At 42.3% G+C, this 21463-nt stretch overlaps 1 non-coding gene across 1 annotated transcript; it reads left to right on the top strand.

The window, feature by feature from the left end:
- The first annotated feature begins 20917 nt into the window (after window positions 1-20917).
- Window positions 20918-20990, top strand: trnaf-gaa (transfer RNA phenylalanine (anticodon GAA)). Its single transcript has one exon. It is a non-coding gene; the product is annotated as a tRNA-Phe (tRNA).
- Window positions 20991-21463: the final 473 nt, after the last annotated feature.

Genomic DNA, 21463 nt, shown 5'->3' with positions numbered 1-21463 from the left:
TTACTCGGTCAGGAGGGTTTTTTCTTTGTGTTTCCAAATGCAGCTTGTGTATTCTAAGATACTTACACTCAGTGCCACAGCACCCGAGCAAGCTATAATTATTGTGATTATAATTAGAGCGGCGGCTTCAGTAACGGACGCACTTCTGCAATCAATGAACACAATATACAGAGCATTGATTCCACCGTAATTATTGTCATTATTTTATATCCTGCACTTGCGGTTTGACTGGCTGGCTGTTGTAATTTCAGCATTCACCTATTTCTGAGGTTTTTAATCTAATATTTATTTTATTTGTCCTTATGAAGGAACAGCAATGCATCAAGCAGGAAGACCGAATGAACGCTTCAGAGGCAACAAGTCGGATTCAAATTCAATGCGAATAATGCAGTGCACTCATCATTCTCCAGCTGGTTGCTGTTGTGGTTTGATGCAGCAAAAAGGCAAAAAAGAATGTTATTTATTCATGTAGTTTTTATTTTAGAGTTAATTTGCAGTCATGTGGAGGGTTTTTTTGGTGAAAATCTGACAAAAGCTGGACAGCGTCAGAATGCTGCAAAAACAAACCCAGCGAAGCTTCATCGCCGGGCTTTGTCGGAGGGTCGGCTGTATCGCGGCGGGGTCACGTTGACAGGACGGAACTGAGTGATGCATCCCGTGACCTTCGTGATTCAGTGACCCCGGCAGCGCTCGTTTCTCGGCCTGAGAGGGAGCACTTGGAGCAGCATCCACGGCGGCGGAGACATCTGCGGTTCCCATCATGTAGCGGCCGATAAGAAACGTGTCCTGTGAGTATCTGAGGACGTGTGTTCATGTGTGGGTGAGGACGGAGTGGGCTTCCAGTGCTGCGGCCAACGCTCTGCATGCGAACCTTTCCCCCTCCAGCCACCTTCTGCTCACTAATTTCAGCACAATCTGACTGCGTGTGTGGTTTGTTGCGTGCTTCCTGGCTAAAAAAAAAAAAGAAAAACTCATTGCGTAACCACAATATTTCTTTCAAACGGTGCTGGTTAACTTTGAGCAGAGACATGTCTGATTGCCACTTTGGTCTGCAATGTATTTGCCTCTGGATAGCAGTTTGTGTGTCTGTGTGTTTGTGCATCTGAGTGTGTGTGTCTTTTCGGCTAATCTCCCCAGGCACAACCTGCCACATTGACTTAATGGATCAATCCACACCTCACAGGTGCACCAGATGGGTATCACTTCGACTTTAAAATCCGAGGCCGTCTCTGTCAGAGCTGGTTTGTATGTGACCAGTTTGAAAAAACAACAACAACAACAACAACAACAGAAAACCCAAAGTAATACATTAATAATAAATAAATACACAATTAAGGCAGCCTTGACGCAGCATGCACCTACTCAGAAATAATGAAAGGGTGACTCACGGAGAGAGCGGACTGGCCCAGAACTAACCCATTCCACTTCCCCTCCACCAAATGAAACGCTGCGCCGCTACTCCGGTCCCCGCGCTGGACTTAAACGTTGCCTCCCATGCACCGGCTGCTTTATTTAATTTACTCTGTGCAAGGTGGTTGCATCCAGTGTGCTGCTGTTAAGTCTCTTTAGTGCATCAGACACAGATTTTTTTTTTCTCATAAATATTTCAGCCGATGAGCTCAGAGCGAACGCAATAGGAGGATGCACTCCATTAATGCTAAATTCTAGGTGAGGTCTAATTGCCTTTGCTCATGTGCTGCCCTCCTCCATCCACATGAACAGTCTGAAACTCAAAGAATCATTTAATGGAAATAAAACTGATTTCATACATTCCTCTTCCATATGGGACGGGTCCAGGACAAGTAAAAGCTTGATCCTAATTTGCTTTATGAAAAGAATTCATCGAAATATTCGGTGGCAACTATTAGCGTTTGTTTATGTAATCACTCAGAGCAATTACTGCTAATGTGCATGACACTATTTAATTAATATCTGTGCTAAACATATCTGAGCGGCACAATGAAACAGATGAACTTATTAAGGGAATGTTTTCTAGCGCTCGTCCTGTCGATAAAACACAACGCTACGAGCGATGCTGTTATTATGCTGCCCACCAAATTGCATAATGCGGCGAATGGTGTAATTGAAGCTTCACTTCATTTGAAATTTCACTTCAGAGCCTAAAAAAAATTGAGCAGAAACAAAGAACTGACGGCATCAGCTGGTTAAGCAAATACCCCCCAGAAAGCATATAGCATGTACAAGTGCAGCTGCATTAATGATGATTTTTCAACAAAGAAGAAAGCGCCACAAAATCCACTAATGAGGAGGTCAGGGCGGCTGGATGGGTCAACAAAGCGCCCGACTTTGATGTGAGACTCAGCTGTTTGCTTCTCATTTCCTAACTTCCTAATTTAGGATCTTAAAAGGCTCTTTTTTTCCCCTCTCACTGATCATTTGTCTGAAATAGTCAGCTTTTGAGCAAACAGTAAGCGCTAAAAGAAACCCTGATTGGCCTATAAATGAGCCAGAAATTGATCAAATTGCTCACTGATCAAATTTGAATAAATCTCAGGTCTGTGTGTTTTGTGCGTCCTCACAGTTACGTATCTACAGACCAACACATGCACTCCGGTTTCTCCTTGAGTTCTCAGAAATACGTTTCAAGCTAACGCATTTCTAAACAACAGCAGAGCGGACGCCCCGTTGTCGGCGTTAAAGCGAAGGCCACGGGGTCGCCCAAGCCGCCGGGTCTCATGCCTACATGAATGTTATCGCAACGTTGCCATGGTGATCCAACAGATACCTGTAGAAACGAAGCTGTTGACCGATGTGTCACCTCGACACCGCCGCCGCAAAATACAGAGGAAAAAAAAAAAAAAAGGAAGCCGAACGCTGTAATCACAATGATTCTGTCTTAAGATTGTCCAGAAATAAACACAAGCGCTCATTTTCTAATGTTCTCAATGGTTTGTCTCATAACTGGTTCACAGACTGATATTTGTTTCTCCACTTTGGCATTTTGACTGAGAAAAAAATGGGCCACTGCTGCTTTGTTCTGCACATGCTTTTTTTTTTAAATCTTCCTTTATTAATGCACGTCTACTGGGATGGAAGTGTTATTCACGTTACATGTATAATAAAGATTTTGTGCACTGTGATAGCTCCTTTTTCTCATGCGTTTCTGAAATTAATGCCCTCAAAAACATTTATCACACATGCATGAGACGTTCTTTAAAGTTTGACAACACACAGAGATTTGTTCTCTTATTTAACAATTTATTGTACTGTGCAGTTTCCAAGGTGAAAACTCTACAACCTCCAGTGAGCAAAATATCTTCTTGTTTCTCCCGTTATTCCAACACTGAACTGGATGATCTGTCGTAGATGGATTTGTTCTTTTGCTCCTAAGAGTTCAGTGTTATTGTTATTCTGACAACACAAAAATGAGACTGTTGTGACCAACAAAATGTTTTTTCCAGAACTTGCAGGAAAACGACGCACCTGAACTTGAAATCAGTATTTTTTTTAAATCCCTCATATTATTATTATTCAAACTCACGGCTGATTTCGACCTTCAGGCGTGTAACCGCTGGTTCAACGACAGCTCGACATGTTGTTCCTGTGCTCAGCGGTGACCGTTTGTCTGTTTACTGCATTTCAAGGATTCCTGCAGATGAAATTTGGAAGTTGTTTTTTTATTTTTTTTAAAGAAAGAAATTAAGTTCCGTTTTTGAAACTGCACGCCTGTCTCCGCTGTCCCTGGACCCTTTGCCCGATGTCACGCCGAAGGTCGGCTTCCAACAACACTAACAAATATTATTCAGGCGAATTGTAAACTAATATTTTTTAAAGTTCGTCTCCACGTCGGTGCGGCTGCTTGGGAGCCTGGACGTGGACAGTGAGCGGTGATCTCTTCGGAGGATATGCAGGGCACATCTTCCCACTGACACACTGGGAATTGGATGTCCCAGCAGAGCCGGGGGCCGCATGTGCTTGACTGCACCCTTCTGACATCACCCATCACTCTTTGCTCGCTGGCGTCCTCCCCTGCCCATCATCCGACCCCCCTCTCCAGCCGATCTGGCAGAGTTTTGAAGGATGAGGTCCACCCTGGGGACGGCTCACCCTGCTGGGCTGAAAGGCCTGCCTGCGAGGAACCGCCACGTCTGAACCTTTTCGCACTTTCCCAGGAGAAGCAGAGCACAATATGGGTTGCTGTGCACTTTAATAAATTAGTTATGTACTCAGAAAAAAAAAACGAGATAAAGCTGCAAGTCATTTAAACTCTGGCTGTCATTTCATTGCTTCTAATTTGACTCCTCGTTTCTCACTTGTCGATTTTTTTTTCACCTCGGCTGCTCCGTCATCCTGTTCCTCAATCTGTTTTTTTTTTTTTTTTTTCAAAGTTATAACTCCATCGCTACTGACATCCCATCACACATATTCCCCTTTCAATCCTTCTCTCTGCTTGTATCACTCTGTCAGTTTCTGTGGTAATAATTCATCTTTTCTTTTTTTCTCTTTTTTTTTTCGTTGCTTTTTAGACCGTGGATTGTAAAGCTCACGCTGTGCTGAACAGCAGTGCAATTGGAGGGGGAAATAAAAATAGCTTGGCATGTCAGCAGGGGTTTATGATGGCCTCTTTTCCTCAGAGAACTCATATTAAGTCCTGCCCACATCTTATACACAAGACTAATGGAGCAACGCCTGCAAAGGTAGTTCAAGATGACAGCTGGAGTCGCACCAAGTGGAGGTTTCATCGCATCGCACGGTGGACATTCCTTATTGTGCTTCTGCCTTTTGTTGTACAACTTGGCATTAGGTCTTCATTCAGAAATGACAGGCTTATGGGAAAACACGTACAGTAACAAATTAGCACATTGGATTCCCCTACCACGTAGTTTAATCAGCGATAACGGAGGATCTAGCAACAGCTCCCCCTCTTCAACCAAGCTGATCACATAAGGATTAATGTTGTTTAGGAAGTCTGCAGATTGTTGATTTTAACGGTGCGTCAGTGTGTTGGTGCTGATTTATCCGTCATGGTCTTTGGTTTTGGGTTAACTCTTGAAAATATCCCATCACTTGTGTGTTTCTGCTTTTTTTGTGTGTTTTATTTTTTTATTGGTAAATGGTCTGCACTTATATGGCGCTTTTAGCCAAAGCGCTTCACAATGTGCTTCTAATTCACCCATTCACACATTCATACACCAATGACGACAGAGCTGCCATGCAAGCTGCTGCCTGCCATCGGGAGCAACTTCAGGTTCAGTGTCTTGCCCAAGGACACTTTGACTGTGGAGGGGCCGGGGATCGAACCGCCAACCTTGGACTTTAAGGAGGACAACCCGCTCTACCACCTGAGCCACAGCCGCCATTCTGATCGTCTGCTCTACCTGCATACGTTTAACCTGCGTCTTGTTTCTTTCTTGTTTATTGCCAGTTCGTCTGTCTGCTCACCTGACAGACAAGCTCTACGTGTGCATTCGATTTGTGCAGCTTTGAGCGTTTTCTCTCTTCAGTTTGCTCCTGATCGTTTTTGTTTGCTTGCAATTAAAAGTCACTCTTTTTCTAACCTGCCTCCAGGGTCTGAATTTGGGTTCTTGTGACATTAAACAGGAACATTAGCCTTGTTGATAGCAAAACTGCTGTATGTCTATTGAATTACATAGAATCTCGTAACTGCTCAACAACATATCAGCTAAAATTGCCCTGGCGTGGAAATATAACCCATCCAGCCCCATTTATATTTGACAAATATCCATTTAAGAGACACACTTCACACTTACCCACATTCCATTAGTCAGATGATAGCAATGTATGTACAGTGTGGCTACTTAGCTCACTACAATAAACGAACACAGACACACCAACCACTGGCATACACGGACCACAAGTCAAATAAAAATCAGTGTGTGGCTTCTTTCAGACTGTTTACGACAATTTCATCCATATCCAGTTGCATTTGATAGAGACGGTCACTCAGAAGCTGAGGTAGGTTATTATCGCCTGGAAGCAATCCTTGTTCCAGCTAAAAAAAACTAAATAAATAAATGAATAAACACAAACAAAGCAGAGTTCTGTTTGGATATAATATAATGCTTTGCAGTTGCATCTTTGCTTGTGAGTTTTGCAGTCTAATGTCTTCATTCTGAGATGTCTCTTGGTTTACCCACTAATAGGATCAGTAAACTGTATCATCAAAGTACTAAACTCTGTAAACAGAATTTGTCCTTTAAGATGTATTTTGGAGCGAGACTTGATGCTGCGGTGCAACGTGTTGTGTATCACTGGCCACTGCAGTAGTTAAACATCTCCTCCACACTCAAACAAGATAATTTATTCTTAATAAAAAAAGAAGGAGGAGGAGGAGAGGATGAGCGTGGCGCTAGAATAAAAGTCAAAACACATCAGCGTGAGAACATTAACTTGTAACCTGAAGCTCTGGTGTTGACGTTATTTTCTTAATTCTGTCACTTCAGCATCTCTCGGAGAAGCTCGTCAGTTCTGCGTCAGACGGAATCGCCTCCTGAGTTTAAAACAACAAAGGGAAGGAAAAGACAATACGGCCCAGCCTAATTACTTCTGAAGCTCTTTTTTCTGCTCTGACCACAGGCTTGAAGACATTATCCTTCCACCCTAAAGCTCTGAAGTCTGTTCTGTGTGGAGATGACAGGTTGGTTATTACTGGAACAATTAAAAAGCAAGAAATCCGAGAGCTGTGGTGCTAACTAAAGACGTCAAAACATGATTTCCTTCGGTCTTTGCATAAATTAATTATCATATTTTGCTGCAATTCAGGCTACAGTTTAGTTACTACTGTTGAAAAAATACCCAACTGGCGCTGATTGGACGCTTTAATAGGAACACCTGCAAAATGCAATGTAATCCAGTGAAAGAATTCTGCCATAAATTCTGCTTTTTGTTTGTTTTTTTAGCTTTTGTTGATGTCAGAAAGTTGATAATTCTATTTTATGTATATTATGGGGTGAATTAAATATTTGAAACACTTTTGAGTGCACCACCACCATCCGACACGACCTCAAGGATAAACACAAACTACAAATATCACCCTTTTTCACATTTTTCATTAGTATAACCCAAAGATGTAGAGGCCTCATAAAAGTAGGATTTGTGGCAGAGCTGTTTAATTGGATTGAGTTTGATTTCAAGAATGAAGAAAAACTCTGGTGTTAAGATTATTTTGTGAACTTTTAGAGTGATTGTGTCCTAATTTTGTCACTTTCGTACCAAATTCACCTCTGTCAAAGTACCTCTGTTTTGCACTGCTTTTTCAAAAACATCTTCATTCTATTTTATGTATATTTTGGGGTGGACAAAATATTAGAAACACTTGCAAATGTAATACATTTCAGTGCACAGCCACCACCAACTGTGACCTCAACAATAAACATAAATAAATCATAATAATATAATGAATAATTATAACTCAATAAGTTGTGCAACTGTTGCTTCGCAGCTAGAAGGTCGCCGGTTCACGTCCCGGTGAGGACACTTGGACACTCTTTCTGCGTGGAGTTTGCATGTTCTCCCCGTGCAGCGTAGGTTCTCTCCGGGTTCTCCAGCTTCCTCCCACAGTCCAGAAACATGTTGAGGTTAACTGGTGATTGTAAATTGTCCGTAGGTGTGAATGTGAGTGTGCTTGGTTGTCTGTCTCTAAGTGTAGCCCTGTGATAGACTGGTTACCTGTCCAGGTGAACCTGCCTTCACCCTGAGTCGGCTGGGATAGACTCCAGCCCCCCATGACCCTAGTGAGGATTAAGCGGTGTAGAGATGATGGATGGATGGATGGATGGATGGATTTCTCAGGTGTAATATTTCATTATCATGTGTAACATTTTGATTATATGTGACTTATTTCACTTTTATGTACAAGATGGATGGATGGATGGATTTCTCAGGTGTAATATTTCATTATCATGTGTAACATTTTGATTATATGTGACTTATTTCACTTTTATGTACAACAGTTTCAATGTCATGAAAGTTAAAATGACAGTTTGTTCGTCTAACTTTTAGGTGCAAGACTTCATTTTGTTCTTTACATCATCATGAGTGACTTTACTCACTACCTCAGCATTATTGCAGGCATTACTTTGTGCTGTTCTACTCTGTCCCTATTTTAGCTCAATTATGTTTTAAACTATTTCAGTATTATATCACACTTTATTGCTTTTCTACTGTCTGCACTGCAATTCTTATGTCATTTGTTTGTTTTTTTTTCTGAGCAATATTTTTCGCACAAGAAATTCCATCTGGATTAATAAAGTTTTATCTAATCTTAAAGTAAAAGTATTAACTTTTTCCACAACCTGAAGTTGTAAAAACCTCATAAAGTTATGGTAGCGCTGTTGTATTGGATTAAATTTGATTTCAAGAAGCCAAAGAATGAGTTTATATCAGTTGAACTGTGCATTTGATGATATTTTTCTGCCTGTTAAGTGGTAAAAAAAAAAAAAAAAGGCCTCCTATTCATTGTCCATCCTTAATTAGAACGGCAGAGTTTGAAAGGCCTGCCCACTCCTCCCTGGTTTAGCTCACCTCTGTGTGATTGACAGAATCCAACAGAACGACGCTGCACGTCATCCTCTGCTTGTCCACACACATCAATCACGTAATTATGTGTGGAGACAGAACAGAGCGGGTGCTGAGCTGTGACTCATTTCGAGACAGAAACAACGTAAAGAAGACTGGAAGCTGTTCAGTTAAGTGACTAGCATGGAAGTAACTGCGAGCGGCACAGAGAAAAACACGAGCACGTAAGTGCACCGTTGACAGCGCGGCATATTGTTCGCCACATAACTGCCCTGGAACACCGAGTCCCAAACGCCGAGGCTGAGTCACGGCTAGCCGTTCCAGCTCAGCCCGCAGGAGGAGACTTTTATACATGTGTGGCGCAAAAATAAAGGACAATAATATTCATTTCACTGTTTGGATTGTGTACTCCGGCACCGTGAAACAGAATGAAGTCATTGCTCAGTTTTGTTGCTGGAAACATTCAATCAGTTCTCGTTGCTACGTGGAGCAGCACGGCCTTTTTCTGCTAAATCTGTGCATTTGGTTAATAATAAAAAAACAATTTCTTGACTGATTTGCAATATCAGACGTCTTTCCTTTGTTTAGGTTGATGCAAAACCGGACTTCCAGAACAGAAAAGCAAAAACTAATCCGAGTGGCTCAAGACAAAAGGTGTTGGATGAGCAGGAAGAACTGACAGAGGAGGATGGATGTTGAAATTTAAAGACTCAACAGTGAGAATCAGGAGCAACAAGGTCCCTGAATGTCACCGAGAGCCCCAAATTCAGCACCCTGGACAGCGGTCGTGGCGAAATCACAATTAAACACAACTGCAATAATTCAAGAGGTAAAATAAGCTTCTGTTAGCTGCCTTCCTAACACGCACACGTCAGCTCGGGTGTATCGCAGTATGACTCATGGAAATTCCTTCCTCGGGGTTTCAGAGTAAAACTTCACACCGGTCTCTCAGACGCTACTAATAGTGTGAGATTTGGTGGCACTGCTTCTCTTCCATTTTTCCCCCTATTTTCTTCTCATTATCTGGGATTCGGGTCGTGGGGGCAGCAGGTCATTCCAGACTTCCCTCCCCACGGCGATGCTGTCCAGCTCTTCCTGGGGGATCCCGAGGTGTTCCCAGGCCAGCCAAGAGCGGGTTCTGGGTCTGCTCCGGGGTCTCCTCCCAGATAGACGTGTTTGGAAGACCTCCATCCGAATCAGATGTCCATATCAGCTCAACTGGCTCCTTTCGACAATCAGGAGTAGCGGCTCTACTCCAAACTCCCTCCAGATGTCCGAGCCCCTCACCCTATCTCTAAGGCTGAGCCCAGCCACCCAACAGAGGAAGCTCATTTCGGCCGCTTGTATCCACGATCTCATTCTTCCTTCTCTTACGTTCTCACAGCTTCTCTTTTGGAGTGTAAATGTAAAAGAAAGGATGTGTATTGATTTTGCATTTACACCACTGCGACGCACTCAAATGGAATATGAATCCATCCATCCATTATCTATATGCCGCTTAATCCTCACTAGGGTCATGGGGGGCTGGAGTCTATCCCAGCTGACTCAGGGTGAAGGCAGGTTCACCTGGACAGGTAACCAGTCTATCACAGGGCTACACTTAGAGACAGACAACCAAGCACACTCACATTCACACCTACGGACAATTTACAATCACCAATTAACCTCAACATGTTTCTGGACTGTGTGGGAGGAAGCCGGAGAACCCGGAGAGAACCCACGCTGCACAGGGAGACTCCACGCAGAAAGATCCTGGGTGTCCTCACCGGGACGTGAACCGGCGACCTTCTAGCTGTGAGGCAACAGTGCTAACCACTGTCCACCTTGCAGCCCTAAAATGGAATAAGATATTCATAATGTTTTCATTAGTGCATAAATCTGATCATACAAATCAAGTTTTCTTTACTTCAGAGCAACAAAAGCAGATCTACAAACGAGTATGTCCTCTTACATGGAGTCCACCATGTTGCAGTGCCATTTTTCTACAGTAGCTCAGATGGACAAGGCCTTCTGCATTGTTTTCTGCAGCTTTAGTGGCTACTGGACACTCAGACATTGAGGTGAGGCCTATTCAACTAGTTGTAATCTGTAACTTCACCGTCCTGCACCTTTAAATAAAATTGCTCGCAATACGTGACGCATCACACGCAGTCTCCTCTTTGTTTTTATTTTGGGCATTGCTGCTACAGAGCCTCTCCGGCCCCGTTCAGGCTCGTCAGTGTCACACTCTCTCTCTCTCTCATGTGTCTCCACTAACCAGATCACAGGAACGATTGTAATCCATCTTGGTTTTCCTGGGCTGCGGATCACAGCCTGCTCTATTGCAGTCCCGGGGGGGCTGACAAGTACCTGAAGCTGCTTGATGAGTAACAACCAAAAACAAGATCCACACGTGTGCTTCAGCGGTTTAGTTAAAGCTAGCAGCTGCACACCGACACAAGCACATGGGTGAGTCATGTTTGCGAACAGTACGACAAAAGTTTAATCACGGGCTCGTTGGCTGTGCTTCCAGGCCCGCGTAGATTATTGTTTTCTCACCCACGCAGGTTGTTCAGCGACTGATCGGGGATCTGATAGATGCTGGTTCAGTACATCTCTTGTACCGTCATGTGTTGGCTTCTATATTCAGCTTATGTGCACGAGGACAGATGAGACTTTCTTGCGAACAGTTTTCTGGAAAATTAAGCGACTTTTACAAGTTCAAGTTTTATCAAGTTCAAAGACACGTTCCCACCTGACCTGAATGTACTTATATAACCTTTATGTATAAAACATCGCCTATATTTAATGAAGCCATGCACATTTTTACCTTCCGACTTTGAATATTTTTTAGAATTTCAGGCCAGTGAAGTACATCGAGCACTAAAACCAGAAACTGTCTCATTTTTCCAACAAACGACACCAAGATCTCGGTACAAATTGCTCCCTGAACTGATAAATCATCCGCTGATTTGATAACCTGGACTCTCACATTAAGGCGGCCACTCTTTCTCACACCCAATCCCACACCGGCGGACCCTCTCTAACTAAGACAAGCAGCTAATACTCCCTTGGCCTGCTAACAAGCAGCCCTATCACTCCTTCCTTGTAAACCCCTGAAGCCCCCACCCATTAGCGGCGACCCTGCCGACAGAGCTCCCAGTGTTTTGAAGGACAGGAGGCACAGAGGCCAGAGACTCCCAGACCAAAGCCTGGATTAGTTACTAATCCTTGGAGGTATTTCTCTCTCCGCCGCCACCCCCTTGCTTTTCAGGAATCTGCTTGCTGCATGACTTAAATTTTCAAGGGGAGAGGGAGTCGAAACAGAGCGGCTCGGGAGTCTGCGCAGGAAGAAGGATGGGAGTCAGAGGCAGTTAATGAAAATATTAGAGAAAGCAGAGAAAATATGTGGTGTGGAATCTGCCTCGTGGCGTTCTATTTAGGCTGTTATAGAATTGTGTGAACTCCTCTTCCTTTAAAAAAAAAGAAAAAAGAAATGTACTGCACTCTGCGGGCGGATAATTCCCCCGTCCCAGCGTCAGGAGTATTTGCTGTAATGTATGAAAACCCTTCTACTTTAAACAGAAAATGTAAATGTTCTGAACTCAAAGCCGGCTGCATGTTTCCACCATTAACCTGCATGCTATTAATTATAATTTCCTAAAACAACTGCTCGTCCTTCGTTAGCTGTGTGTGCTTGCTAATGTTGCATATGTAAGCGAGCCGTCCCTACATGTGAATATAATCGCCATCTTTTGATCTTTAATTTGAAGAGCACATTTGCTTGAATATCCTTGTTCCACTGGCATTGCAACGCTTTATATACATTAAAGACAACCTCTCATTTTCTCTTAATCACGGTTATTAGCTCCCCATGAGCTGTGATTGACAGCCTTTGATGAGGGCACAATAATGACAATCATCATCATGCAACCATCGCGCTAATTACTGTGTCATAATCACTGCCATCAAGGAATTCAATGCGGAGCCCTCATTTGCGGAGGGTGAAATATTCATGCTTTTTCTGGTGCGAGTGGAGCAGCCTGAATTTTAAAATGATTACATTTCTAAAAAAACCTCTAGAGGGACATGCAAAGGAGGAGCGGTTCCAATCAGTAATTCCTTTTTTTGCTTTATCTAAGTATAGTATCTGATAAAAGGAAAAAAAAGAGAAAGAAATGGGGCACGGACCCGTAGATTACTGGCAAGCGTCACGTGGTCAAATTAAATCAAAACTAATGTGTATGAAAAAGGGATGCTTCGATCTTGTGAGAAAGGACCGGGGCTTGTTTATTTGTTTGTGGCTCCTCTTCTCTTTTTGTTTCCCCCAGTAGAGCAGATTGGATTATACTGAGCAGAGGCAGTAGAATTAGTGTTGGATCGCTGCGTCGCATATGCTCCCCAAGGAGGGATGGTCTTGAAGAAGGGGTGTGTGTGAGAGAGAGAGAAAGAAAGAAAGACGGCGTGAGGAAGCAGATGGTTGAGTCACTCAGTGTTCAAACATCCCTGGGCAGTAGCGGGGTGCACATTGTTGACTCTTCGCTTGTAATAACTGCGTTTCTCACAGCCACGTTTCATGCTTTAGCGGCCGGATGATGCACAACTGGGCTCTGCAGTAGATCCAGGATGATCTGGATCTCATGATATGGAAAGAAGATTGCTAAATGTTTAAAAAGGGAAGCACAAACCCGAGGCCATGCGAGTGCCTTTCAAGCAACGGGAAGGCAGCTGTTTACTGCTGCAAACTGCTTTGCACTGTGTGGCTGAGTGGAGGTCTAGTCTCTATGTCTGGCTGCAGAAGGAGCCCTCAGACTCTTTGCTTGGGTCAAACATGACATTGTAAGAATATTCCATTACAAGTGAAGCACCAGCACATAACACATTGTGGTCCGTCCTTATAAAATCAACTAAAAGTTCCCATCTGACCTTCTGAGAATCAGCAGATTTTTAACAACTTTAGTGTATTGAATGAAGCAGAACATCACCTCAGTGCTTATCAGTATTTATGAGCATTGAGAGCACATAGAGGTGCATTGTTTTGGGTTTCTTTGGTCTTTATTTGATAGTGCAATTTGAGAGACAGGAAAGTGGGGGAGAAGAATAAGGGAAGGAACTGCAGAAAAGAACAAGATTTGACCTCATGACCTCCTCATCAGGGACTACAGCCCCTGTACATGGGGCACCAGCTGAACCAGGTGAGCTATAGCAGCGCCCAGAGGTGCATTGTTAAAGAAGATCTGCATTACTTTTCCCATCTTTTTTGAGTCATCATAACTTCATAAGTGCAGCAAGTAGACACAAAAGTTTCAGGGCTGAAAAACACATTTGAGTTTTGTTAAAGACGGCAAATCAATTTTAAATCCACTCCAGGTGTCACAATCCACAATTTGTTCCTCGACATTACGCACATCAGCAGCTCAATGTCTATAATATAGAGTCATTGGTGTCCTGGATGTGTTTCTGTGTTCTGATAATTCACCAGAGAAATCTTTAGAAAGTGTATTTTGAGTTCAGTACCTTGATCAACATGTGTGATAGCTGGTTGGTCAAAACAAGTTAAAGCAAATAAAAGGTCTCATTTTTCCTACATTTTGATACCAGACTCATCTACTAGCCACGATTTCTTCTGTGTCACAATCATTTTCTGATACAGACACTCACAGGTATAGCCGTGAAATGTGTTCACATGTTTGATATAATAGTTTGGACAAATAGAAGATCAGCTGGTGGCGCTGAATGATCCATTACTTAAGTAAAAATAATAAGTCGGTAACTTTCAGAAGTTAAATCACCGATCCCTGTGAGTGTTGTTGTATCCCTGACTTGTGGACAGATGCTGTATTTTATTCACTTTATTCCAGCTGCTTGTGCATAATTTAATCTCCAACAATGCAGCATATTTGATAGTAGCTGCATTGTCTTCTTGCGCCTGATAACGCGGAGCTAGCAGTGATTTCCTGGCTCACAGCCCTCACCACATCTGATTAATTCCTACATACTAAGAACTCCCCTCTCCCTCCACTTGCTCTCTGCTTCCACTGCTGTTATTAATGCTGGGAGTATAAAGGAGGCTTGTTGCGGCGCAGAGATTAGGTGGTTTGCGGCGGCCTGCCTGCTGACCTGAGGTGTCACGCCGCTGACTATCTAGACACCGTATCTATTGAAGTGTTTTTACAACAACAGAATGAGGTAGTCTCACGCTGACCACAACACGACCCCGCCGTTGATTATACACTGTGATAATATGATTTTTTTTCTGCTCCCTCCCAGCTTCAAGAGGATGTGTAACAAGATTTTCTTGCCCTTTACACTCGAAATGATGCACGCTGTTTACTCAGTGAGATTAAGGCAACGGAGTAGAAGCAGGATTATTAATATAAACTAAATAAGAGCCTGTGAAGTGGATGCAAATAGAGAACAAAAAGGAATTAATTAACACCTCAACAAAAGTATTGAGTTGATATGAAAAGCAGAAACTTCTGAATTTGTAAATCGTGCTAATAAATGTTTAATTGAGTTCGAAACTCTAATATTATTCGGTGCTCTGTTTTGAATTAGATGATTCAAATGCATTAAAACTGTGTTTTTAAAAAAACTGACTTTTCATGTTAGTTTGTTTTGTCCTGTTTGGTTTTTTTTTGCAGTCGACACGTGTTTTTATTTATAGATATGACAGGTGATTTAACAAACAAAAATAACTACAAAAGCTAAAAAATATTAGCTAATATTACCATTATTTACTATAATCATCATCATTTAAAAAATATATTATTTTTGTCCTTCTATGTAACAAGTTGCAGCATGTATCTGTGAAATAACATTCATTGCTCATTTTAATATATGACTAGTGTTGTGTTTTATGTAACTATGTAAGACATCACATTAAATTACAAAATTTTAAAAAATTAAAAGAGCAATTGTTATTGTTGTTGTTATTTATGTTTTACTAAATTTTTTCAGTAGCTGCCTGTAATTTAGCAAAACTGAAAATCTGCAAAATACCACTTTCTTATAAAATACTGTTAAAAACATGTTTTTACATTCCATGCTAAACCACTACATTCACAAACCTGTTCCTTGGGATAAATGCATTTCATTCAAACTTACTAATTTAATATTTACTCTTTAAAATGGTCAAACTTAACTAACAGAGCTTTGTGTTGATTCAGGTGCAAAGTCAGCGAGCCACTGGATTGGTTCTTACCTTCTGCCTCTGATCATCAATCAGCCAAATCCCGTCCATCCTGTTCTGGTCGATTTTAAAATCCAATAAGAGCTTCTCAGCAGGCAAATCCAACCATCAGTTCCTTCTCTGGACACCAAAATCCAAAGTTTCCTCAGGTGCTCTCACATGTTGTACAACTTCCGGTTTGGAGGGCGCTGTCTCCGCCCACCAGAGTGACATCACAGCTGATCAGCTCCAGCGCCCTCTGCTGGTGGGGCCCTCCAGGGGCAGCTCAACCATGCACATGTTTTTTTTATTTCATCGTAATCAGGCTGCAGAGGAAAAGTCTCTCAGGTTGTGTTGACATTTTTATAAAACATCACAAAGACCAGATCGTCCCTTTCAGTGTCGTTGATTCGGAGTTTAGTGCAAAGTAAAAGACTGAAATGCGTTATTTCAAATCTAACATCACCTCCAAATAAGATGCTACAGCAGACATAAAAAGGTATCGACGTTCCTCGAGTAAATAAAAGAAGAAATAGAAGAAAGAAGCTCCCAAAAATCTCAACTTTTGCAACAAATTAGTGCAGAGTTGGCGACTACCAGCTGGTAAACAGAGTCATAAATCTACAATTTGGAGTAATTATCGCAACAGCTGGCACATGCATACACACGGCAGACTGATGAGTTTAGCAATGCACAGCAGCATCACCCCCAGATATAATTATAGCCGGGACACGGTGGGCAAACATGGATTGTGCTGTGATTAACTTCGATGTCCAGCTTGTAAGAATCAAGAAAATGCAAATGTTTTGAAACCGGCAGCCAAGATTCATTTTACGCCGCATTTACAGTAGCCGGTAAAATTTCATCGACTGGAAAATATGTTGAAAATAGTGGAAATGCAGTCTGTGTATAATGTGATGTATGCTGTGTTTCATCTCATGCAGCTTTGTCTACTTTGTAAATAAATGACTTGGTGGATTTTTCAGTGCGCTCGCCTGGACTTGTTGCTGTCAGGTTGCATGTGTAGGTGGAAACAGAGGCAAACATAAAAAGGGTGAGAGTGTTTCCAGCTGAGAAAAAGTGAAAGTCACACCTGTAGTGAAAAAAAAAAAAAAAAAGAAGCCGAGTCTTGTGGAGGCTGCGATGCCGTCTGGTTTATTGAGGTTACTGTCAGTGGAGGAGCTGGCATCTCTGCCGCTTTTAAAGTGGATTTTTGCCTTTATGATTGCTCGACGTGGGTGCAGAATGGCTTTTTCTGGAGAAGCCTGCATGGTCTGAGGGACTGACACCAAAACCTGACATTTATTTGATGTACTACATTAAATGTCTGAAAATGGTTCTCATTTGAACGTACACACACACCGAGTACGAACAAATAGAGTAAAATGCACCTGTGACTGACAGCGAGGGACTTTCGCAGCAAAATTGTTTCTTCCATATAAACTAAGCACCGTTTTAAAACGCCGACATCTCCTTGTTTACCCTTTTCTGTGTTTTTTTTTCTCTACTCCGTACAAAGTAAAGCTGCCTTCACATCGAGTGCACCGTTGTCAAAGTCTCGAGTGTTTACTCATTTAGTTCGGTTTTGTTTCGGCAGGTGGGAACAATGATTCAGTCTCTGTTCTCTCCCCAGTCGCATAGTTTGTCAGGAATGAGAACATAATCATACTGACTGCAGGAAATGGCCCAAAAAGCCAAAAATGTTCTGGGTACAGAAAAACGGTTTCTGACAGCGTTCCCTTGTGCTTGAGAAATATGACCAAAAAAAAAAAAGAAGAAGCAATTTTAAAAGCCACATGTGAACAGACTAAGGAGAGCAAAATATCATACTGTGATTAACTTTAGTAATTAACAGTGTGTACCTTATTTTTCTGTGAGATAAAACTACAAATACACTCCTGCTATGACTCTCCACAAATCTTCTTCAGCATTTCTCCCTGATAATGAAGAGGTCGCGTGGCATTTGCGCTCGTAATAATGTGCCGTCGCTCGGATTTCTTTGTGTGTTTCTCGCTTCTGCCGTAAAAAGGTCAGAATGAAAAAAGGGGTAATCATCCCTCTCTTTGTGCTCCTGTCATAACTGAACTTTTAGAAGCTAAAGGAGAGAGAGAGAGGTAAAGAAAACAATGCAAAACTAATAAGGGGCTTCCAACAGATAAGAAAGTTATAATAAGAACAATCCAGCGGCATCGTTTACTGTCGGCTCACGGACGATCTGCCTGCATTGTGTACATGGCTCATTTTAATGAGTAATGTAGAATACAGTCGTCTCTATTCCAACACACACTCATAAATGCCAACATCTGCTCTCATGTGTATCTTTAGGTTGTAGGTAGGTGTAGATATACTTAATTTTTTATTATGCATTTTAAAAAAAATGTTTTCTTGGCTTTAAAGTTGTTTTTAAACTTGCGACAGTTAAACTAATTGTTGATTATGTTTAACTAAATTAAAAGTAATTACAGTCACTTACAGCTGAGGAAGAAGTGAGGACATGCTTGTGCAATACCAATCCTTTAAATGTCAAATGATGCATCGATTTTAAATCTTTGCATTACTTCTGAGTTTATAAATAGAGTATTTCCTCTTACGAGAACAATTACTTTACGTGAATACGCTTGTGATCGCCGTCACCGTCTATGTCTGCATCATGGCTCCACGTATGAACAGTCCAGAGGAACTGAAAACTCTGATTGTGAGACTTTACTAAAGAGGAAAAGAAGATCTCTAACCAACTAACAAGAGCAAGCTAAGCACCACTAATCAGAGCTGCAGTGGTCGTCCTGCTAAACGATGCCACAGACAGTGCGTTATTTGTACAATCTAGCTCTAAAAAAAACAGACCGGCCAGTGCTTCAGACATGGCACAGGGGTTATCAGTGGAAATTGGAGTTTCTTTTGCAGCTCAGACAGGGTGAAGGACCCCTATGTGGAGTGTCAGAGGAAAAACAAAAACACAAGCTCGCTGTTTCAAACAAGTCAAAAAGAAGCCTGATAACTACTAGAGGCGCATGCTGTAGTCAGATGAGATACACTTCTTTGGCTTCCTTGGTGTTCAGCATGTTTGGTGTGAACCTGGTCATCACTACTGCAGTGAACACATCATCCTGACAGTGAAGCACGGAGCTGGAGATGATGACATGGGGCTGCATGAGTGGAAAAGGAGATGACATTTATAGATTTCACCCTGAATGCCTATGAAATGTCCTGGCTGACAAGATGACTCTGAGGCTCCGTTTACACGTAGCCGGGTATTTACAAAAACGGGTCTATGGTTCCAAAAATAACACAAACCAACATAAATAAGTCCATCGAGCTGCTATGAGCTGCCAGACCTATAGGGGGCAGTGTAACAAGAAGCATAAAGCCATGCCAGCCAATCAGAATCCTGGAAAAAAACACAACAACGAATGGCACGAATTACTTCCTGTTACTTCGACGATAACGGCGCGAGGGTCGTTTGTTTGGACCGACAGAGAAGCTCCTCCACAGAACAGAACATTTCTGAATGTAAATGCAAACAGGCCAAAAGCGTTTTTCGCAGCAAAATTGTTTCTTCCAAAAAAAAAACAAGCACTGCTTTAACATTTCTGATGATTATGACAGCAGCCAAACTGTAAACATGGGTCGCACACGTATGACCATGATGAGGCTTTTGTGACGTCAGACTCCGCCCTCTCCTGTCTACACACAAACGTAAAGACGGAGTTTTTCAATTTTCAGATTTGATCGTTTTTGGTGACTCGTAGCTTCGTTTACGTGCAAACCAAAGGCCCACTGAAATATCAATGTTTTGGCTAAACGGGGCTTTAGTCTGCAGAAGCTCGACAGAGGAGAAATATTCCACCACCACAAGAGTTTCTAAAGAAAAAAAAAGTGAAAACTATGACCTGGTCTTGCATCGCCTGACTTGAATCCAATGCAACACCTTTGGAGACTTTTAAGAGAAATTTAGAGCAACATAACCCCCACAGCAAGAAGCAGCCGGAAAAAAAAAATCTTTCCAGACATTCTCCGTGCTGAGGAGGATCAAGTCTGCAATCAAAAATCAAGTTTTTTTTAAAAAAGAAAAGATGCCGTACAGAAACTGACTTTTGGGAAGCGCTCCAGAGCATCCACCTCTACAGGTCACATCTCTGTACTACATTTAATACATGCAGGAAGGAAAATGAGACGCTTTGGTTTAACAATCAGCCGATAGTATGAAAGTATTTCTAGACCATCAACAGCTGGATTAGTCCCAGTGACAGCAAACAGCGTTGCAGAAGTCAAGACAGAAGACAGCATGCAAACCCCCAAAACGTTAACGTCATGGAGAATTTGCCAACTCGTTCCACTCATAAGATGTCCTTTACAGCAGCACGTCTCTGAGGAAGCTACTGTATTCAGACTTTACAATTCATTGTGCGGTGCCCAGTGTTTAAGTTTGTGTATCTGTGCGTGCGTGCTTCTATTCCTTTGTGTATTTTGTTGCCACCAGCGGTGTTAAACCTCACCACTCCTGCGTCGGGAGACTTGCTCAAAGCAGTCAATTCTGATTTAATGGTTATCTGCACAATGCATCACTCTGCTGCTCTCATTTACTTTCCCCAAACCACAACTCTGCTCCAACCTTCAGCCTCTCCAGGACATTTTGTTTTTATCTGCTCTCCCTTCTGGACAGCCGTGCACAGCGGACGTCGTCCTCAAACTTCTATAAAGATAAACGGGAATTGCACATACTCTAATCTCTCTGCTTTTACGGTCATTTGCGGCCAATTTTCTCATTTTCTCCGTATTAGGCTGCGTTTCTGAATGACGCACGTGGACACGACTGTAGCCTGTTTATTCTGACATCGACAACAAGCACCTTTTAATGTAATCTGACCTCATGCAGCGGGTCGAGTTGATGATAATAAAGGCCATATTTGTTTTTAGAGTAAAGGTGAAGCAATCATGACGTATTTTTCACGGTTCCTTGAAATGTCAGGACACGAGTGAAGGAGGATGCAGGACATAATAGACGTACGGTTTATGCAGCATGCTGAGGGGTCAGGGTGGTAGATGGGCTTTTAACTCATTTCACACCAACACTATGGTTCATATCCCGAGACAAAGTGAAGATCAGAGAGGAAGACGGGTTAGTGGATGGACTGGATAATAATAATGGCGTCAGTTTTTCCATACCATTACCTATGGATTAAAATAATAATATAATAATAATAATTTACCTGTTTAGTTCTCAGTTCTGTTGCGCTGTAAAGATTGCAAAAAACTTTATCTTTACAAGCTGAAATAGCTCAGTTGGGAGAGCGTTAGACTGAAGATCTAAAGGTCCCTGGTTCGATCCCGGGTTTCGGCAAAGGCTTAGTGTTTAGAGCTTTGGGGTCCTGATTCGTGTCGAAGTGTGGCTGTTGTGCAGATTCCTTGTGCTACTAATGACAGACAGATAAATGTATGGCTATACCAGGGGTGTCGAATCCTGGTCCTCGAGGGCCACAATCCTGCATGTTTTAGATCTTTCTCTCTACCAACACACCTGATTCAAGTGATCACCTCATCATCAAGCTCTGCAGAAGCCTGATCACGATCCTGATTATTTGAATCAGGTGTGTTGGAAGAAGGACACATCTAAAACATGCAGGATTGTGCACCCGTGCTATAGACCATCAGAATATCCATCCATCCATTATCTATACACCGCTTAATCCTCACTAGGGTCGCTGGAGTCTATCCCAGCCGACTCAGGGTGAAGGCAGGTTCACCTGGACAGGTAACCAGTCTATCACAGGGCTACACTTAGAGACAGACAACCAAGAACACTCACATTCACAC

Source organism: Stegastes partitus, unplaced genomic scaffold (assembly GCF_000690725.1).
Source record: "Stegastes partitus isolate 25-593 unplaced genomic scaffold, Stegastes_partitus-1.0.2 Scaffold1430, whole genome shotgun sequence".
In the NCBI taxonomy this organism is placed as follows: domain Eukaryota; kingdom Metazoa; phylum Chordata; class Actinopteri; family Pomacentridae; genus Stegastes; species Stegastes partitus.
The sequence above is the reverse complement of the archived record's forward strand: the minus strand, read 5'-3'. Positions and strand labels throughout refer to the sequence as shown.